The sequence below is a fragment of the Sus scrofa genome, chromosome 11 (genome assembly GCF_000003025.6).
Source record: "Sus scrofa isolate TJ Tabasco breed Duroc chromosome 11, Sscrofa11.1, whole genome shotgun sequence".
NCBI lineage: Eukaryota > Metazoa > Chordata > Mammalia > Artiodactyla > Suidae > Sus > Sus scrofa.
Genome location: NC_010453.5, coordinates 20,229,719 through 20,235,718, shown reverse-complemented (window position 1 = coordinate 20,235,718; position 6,000 = coordinate 20,229,719). Strand labels below are relative to the sequence as shown.

The window sequence follows — 6,000 nt, the reverse complement described above, 5'->3', positions numbered from 1 at the left end:
TTTTATTGGAGAAAGGGTATTGAAAACAAAGATCTGGGTGTTGTGACTGTGGTGGTATTTCCTTTAGAGCCTCTCAGCAGATAGAACAAAGGAAAAAAATATATATATATGAAACACATGTGTATATATATGTCTATAAATATTTCTTTATGTAACCATATCTGTATTAAACTTAAAATGAGTTTTAGTGACGTCTCTAATTCTAATCCATCACCACATGGATCATTAGTTTTGGACTTTTGCTTCTCTGTACCCTCCCACTCCAACAGTGAGAAACTTGAATGTCACCATCCGCCATCAGTTTACTTATTTGTTCACTTCCCATATACGGGTATGGCAGTATCAGAATCTTCATTTGTAATCTCGTGGGAAATAATTTTATCTACGAGAGTACAGTGCATCCATTTCATTTCCGAAGTTACTTAAATCAGCACCTTTTCCCCCTACCCTCTTCACTGAGGCTGTTTCACACATTTATAATACAATTACATTCTCTTGTTACAGTCTGTGTTCCTTCAGGGATCCTCCAACCTTCTAATGATTAGCAGAATTTTTAAAAATTGCATATAAAAGTTTGTTTTGGGTTTTGGCAAATGCATAAGGTCATGTACACATCTACCATTGCAGTATCATACAGAATAATTCCACCACCAATAAAAATCCCTAATGCCTTTTTATCCCTCCCTTCCCCCAGAATCCCTGGAAACCACTGATCTTTTTAATTGTCTTATAGTTTTCTTTTCCTGAATGTCATATATTTGGAATCACACAGTATATACCTTATTAGGTTGGTTTCTTTCACTTAGAAGTATGCATTTAAGATTCCTCCATGTCTCTTTATGGGTTGATAGGTCATTTCTTTTTATCACTGAATAATATTCCCTATTGTGGATGAACTATAATTGGTTTATCCTTTCTCATGTGGAGACATGTTGGTGGCATTTGGTGATTATGAATAAAGTCACAAGAAATATTCATGTGCTAGCTTTTGTATGGTTGTCAATAAAACTGCATAAAGCCCTAGGAGGACAATTTCTGGACTGTATGATAAAACTGTGCTTAGATTTGTGACAGTATGTCAAATTGTTGTCCAAAGTTGCTGTATTATTTTGCATTCTCACTAGCATGACAGTTCTTGGTGCTCTACATCCTTGCCAGGAATTGATGTCATCTCCCTCCCAAATTTTTAGCCATTTAATAGGCTTGTATTAGTATCTTATTTTTGCTTTACTTTGCAATTCCCTAATACTAAATATTGAACATCTTCTCATATACTCATTTGCCATCTGTATATCTTCTTTGGTGAGGTATTTATTTAGATATTTTGTCCATCTTTCATTTGAGTGTGTTCTTATTGTTGAGTTTTAAGAATTCTCTGTATATTTTGGACACATGATCATTATCAGATATGTATTTTGCCTATATTTTCTCACAGTATTTTTTAATAAAGTCTAATTTATCTATTTTTTTCTTATATGGATCCAGCTTTTGGTGTTTTACCTACAAATTCATCGCTAAAGTCAAGGTCACCTAGATTTTCTCATTTATTACCTTCTAGAAGTTTGGGCATCCTGAATAGTAGTCTATTTTTATTACATTAGTAGTCTACCATATTGCAAAAATGACCAAAATTAAAAATATTGGCGTAGCAAATGTTGGCGATGATGTGGAGCAACTAAAACTCTTTAAAAATGCTTGTAGGAGTATAAGTTGGTTCAACTATTTCGGAAAACTTTGGAGGTATCACTAAAGCTAAATTCACGTTTACCCTATGACCTAGAAATTCTACCTTCAGGAGAATGGAATAATTTTATCTACAAAAAGACTCATATGAGGATGTTCTTAGCTTTATTTACAAAGGCAAAAGAACTAGAAGCAACACAAATGTGCAACTTAAATGATAATGTATACATAAATTATGAAATAGTCATACCATGGGATAATATCCAACAGTTAAAAAAAAATCTTGCTACACTCAACAGCCTGGATGAACCTCACAGATGTTCTGCTGTGCAAAAGAAACTAGACGCAAGAATCTATTGCATGATTCTATTTATAGGATGAACAGCTGCCTGATTTTAGCATTGAAAAGTCCACATCTGGGAATCCCCTCAGTATCAGCAAACTAGACTGACCAGTCATGCTACCTTCATGTGATGTTCAAGAATAAGTGTAATTAATCTATGTTACAGATGTTAGAATAGATATTACCTCTGAAGAGCACATCAAATAGAAAAAGGCAATAAGGAACTTTCTGCCCTGGGGAAACTCTATCTTGAGCTAGGTGTTAACTCTAGGCTATATACACATCTACCAATTCATGGGCTGTATACATAATTGGAGTGCAGTTTATGTATATAACTGTACTTCAATAAAACATTTAAACAGGAGTTCCTGTTGTGGCTCAGTGGTTAACGAATTCGACTAGGAACATGAGGTTGCAGGTTCCATCCTTGGCCTTGCTCAGTGGGTTAAGGATCCGGTGTTGCTCTGAATTGTGGTGGAGGTTGCAAATGTGGCTCGGATCCCGCGTTGCTGTGGCTGTGATGTAGGGCAGCAGCTATGGCTCCCATTCAACTCTTAGCCTGGGAACCTCCATATGCTGGAGGAGCAGCCCAAAAAATGGCAAAAAGACCAAAAAAAAATTTAAATAGACATTTCTGGCAGAGTTCCGGAAACAAATCCGACTAGGAACTGTGAGGTTGCGGGTTCAATCCCTGGCCTTGCTCAGTGGGTTAAGGATCCCGTGGTGCTGTGGCTGTGGTTTAGGTCAGCAGCTACAGCTCTAATTAGGCCCCTAGACTGGGAACCTCCATATGCTTCAGGTGCAGCCCTAAAAAAACCAAAAAAAAAAAAAGACATTTCTGTACTCCTTGGCTAGGGATCTTAGCAATGTCTTTAAAACACTCCTAGTTTAGCTTTCTCACATGTAAAGTGAAGATAACAGTAATTATCTCTATGGCTGCTGTGAGTTAAATAATATTTATAAAATGTCTATTATATATTAGGCATTCAGCTAATACTGGGTCACATCTTTGTGAATCTGCAGGTAAATGCCTTTCCCAAGTGAAGATTTTTCTGTTTCCAGAACTTCACTTCAGAGAGCTTCCCATGCTTGAGTCATGCATTAGCTTGTGACAAGTTATTTTTTAACAACTTTTCTTCCCGGCAGTCACCACCTGTGATGAAAACACAGAGGAGGAAGTTACATCCCAGCGGCTAAGAATAATAGCAAGCAGTCTTTTGAACTATTTAGCTGGAGGAAATGATGAAAAGTTATTGAGTCATCAGATGTATTTCCCTCTGTTTTCTCAGGAGATGTTTTCTACTTCCTGTGAGACAGACCCAGGAAAATTTGCTGAAGAGCAGGCAATTGGTGTGAGATCTTCTGCAAACATTCTTTCACTGAAGGTAACTTAGAGGTCCCACTTTGGCCTAAGAAACACGCGGAATGTCTAGTTACTTTCTCTTGGATCACTTATGGCTTAGGTCACATTGCCACTCTCAGAAGGGATGCTTGTAAGACACCCTCTTGCAACACTTAGAGTAGAGTCTATAGATTCTAAGTGCTGAGCAGTGTATCTTGATGTTTCCAGATCCTGAACTCTGCAATTGCTACTTCATGCATTTGCTTTTACATCCTTATGAGTGAAATATTTGGGTTTCTATTCAGTTGATTTCTGCATATCTGGAAAGTCTATCAACCTGGCTAAGAAATCTTGTGATTTTTGGAGACAGCTTGGCAGGTGTCCAGGAATACTGAATGTTCCTGCCATCTAGTACAGTGTACTATTCTATTTGGTTCTCCATTTTTCTCTCTTTACATAAATTTCTGGGAAATTTTCACATTATATGCAAATATATAAAAGCATATGCTTTATTTTTCATTTTTCATTTTATTAGAGTATAGCTGATGTACAATGTTGTGTTTGTTTCAGGTGTATAACAAAGCGAATCAGATATATACATGTCTGTTCTTTTTCAGATTCTTTTCCCATGGAGGTTATTACAGAGTAATGAATAGATTTCGCTGTGCTATGCAGCAGGTCCTTTTACTTATCTAATGTATAATAGGATGTATATGTCAATCCCAACCTCCTGATTTTTCCCTCCCCCCGTGTTTCCCCTTTGGTAACCATAAGAAATATTTGAGCCTGTTTTATGAATAAATTCTTTTGTGTAATTTTTATTAGGTTCCACATATTAGTGATCTCATATGATGTGTGTCTTCCTCCGTTTGACTTAACTTCACATAGTGTGGTTATCTCTTGGTCCATTCATGTTCCTGCAAATGGCATTATTTTGTTCTATTTTATGGCTGAGTAATATTCCATTATATATATACACTATATCTTCTTTATCCATTCCTTTGTTGATGGACATTTAGTTTGTTTCCATGTCTTGGCTATTGTAAATTGTGCTGAAGTGGACATTGCAGTGCATGTATCTTTTTGAATTATGGTTTTCTCTGGATAGATGCCTAAGAGTGGGATTGCTGGATCATATGGTAGTTCTATATTTAGTTTTTTTTGTTCTCCATAGTGGTTGTACCAATTCGCATTCCCACTAACAGTGTAGGAGGGTCCCCTTTTCTCCATACCCTCTCCAGCATTTACTGTTTGTAGGCTTTTTGATAATGGCTATTCTGATGGTGCAAGGTGATACCTCATTGTAGTTTTGATTTGCCCTTCTCTAATAATCAGTGATTTTCAGCATCTCTTCATGTTTGTTTTTTGTTTTTTGTTTTTTGTTTTTTTTTTTTTTTTTTTTTTTTGGCCTTCTGTCTTCTTTGGGAAAATGTCTATTTAGATCTCCTGACCATTTTTTGAGTGGGTTTTTTTTTTCTTTTTTAATATAAAGCTGCATGAGATATTTGTATGTTTTGGAGATCAATCCTTTGTTGTTGCTTCATTTGTAAAGATTTTCTCCCATTTGGTGGGTTGTCTTTTCATTTTTTGAATGGTTTCCTTTGATGTACAAAGGCTTTTAAGTCTAATTCGGTACAATTTTTTTATTTTTGTTTTTATTTTCATTAGGAGGTGGATCCAAAAAGAAATTGCTGTGATTTATATCAGAGTGTTCTACCTATGCTTTCCTCTAAGAGTTCTGTAGCATCCAGGGTTATATTTAAGTCTTTAGTTCATTTTGAGTTTATACTTGTGTATGGTGTAAGAGAATGCTCTAATTTCATTCTTTTACATGTATATGTCCAGTTTTCCCAGCAACACTTATTGAAGAGACTGTCTTTTCACCATTATATATTCTTGCCTCTTTGTCATAGATCAGTTGACCATAAGTACATGTGTTTATTTCAGGGCTTTATATCCTGTTCCATTGATCTATATTTCTGTTTTTGTGCCAGTACCACACTGTTTTGATGACTGTAGCTTTGTGGTATAGTCTGAGGTCAGGGAGACTGATTTCCTCCAGCTCCATTTTTCTTTCTCAAGATTGCTTTGGGTATTTGCAGTCTTTTATGTTTTCACACAAATTTAATTTATTTTCTTCTAGATCTGTGACAGGAAAAAAAAGCTGTTGGTAATTTGATAGGGATTGCACTTTATCTGTAGACTGCCTTGGGTAGTATAGTCATTTTCACTATGTTGATTCTTTCAAAAAAAGAGCATGGTTAAAAGTATGTACTTTAGAGAGCTCTTCTGGGTGGGATTTGGTAGAAATTAAAATTATTCAGAAGAGATAGTTAATGTGTATGTTGTTTACAATTAGGACAATTCTAGTTCCCATGAAATAACACTGACTTCAAATTAAAAACCTGGGTTTGAATCTAGGTCTACTCTATAAAGCTGTGCAAACTTGAACATTTAATATCAGTTTTCTGCATCTGAAAATTTGGAATAAAAAGTAATACTTGCCCCTCAGGATTATTGTAAACCATTTATAAAATCACGCATGTGAAAAAGCTAGTGCACTGTTTTCTTAGTAGATGCTTCGTGTATGGCAGATTTATGCTATTCATTGCCACTCAAACGGTTCCTCAAA

General features: G+C 35.8%; 1 long non-coding RNA gene across 1 annotated transcript in view; it reads left to right on the top strand.

Annotated features, from left to right (window-relative positions):
- LOC106505291 overlaps positions 2,995-6,000 on the top strand; it is a 48,116-nt gene continuing 45,110 nt past the window's right edge. Inside the window, exon 1 of the long non-coding RNA XR_001299568.2 lies at positions 2,995-3,411. This is a non-coding gene — a long non-coding RNA (uncharacterized LOC106505291). The remainder of the gene's footprint in view (positions 3,412-6,000) is intronic.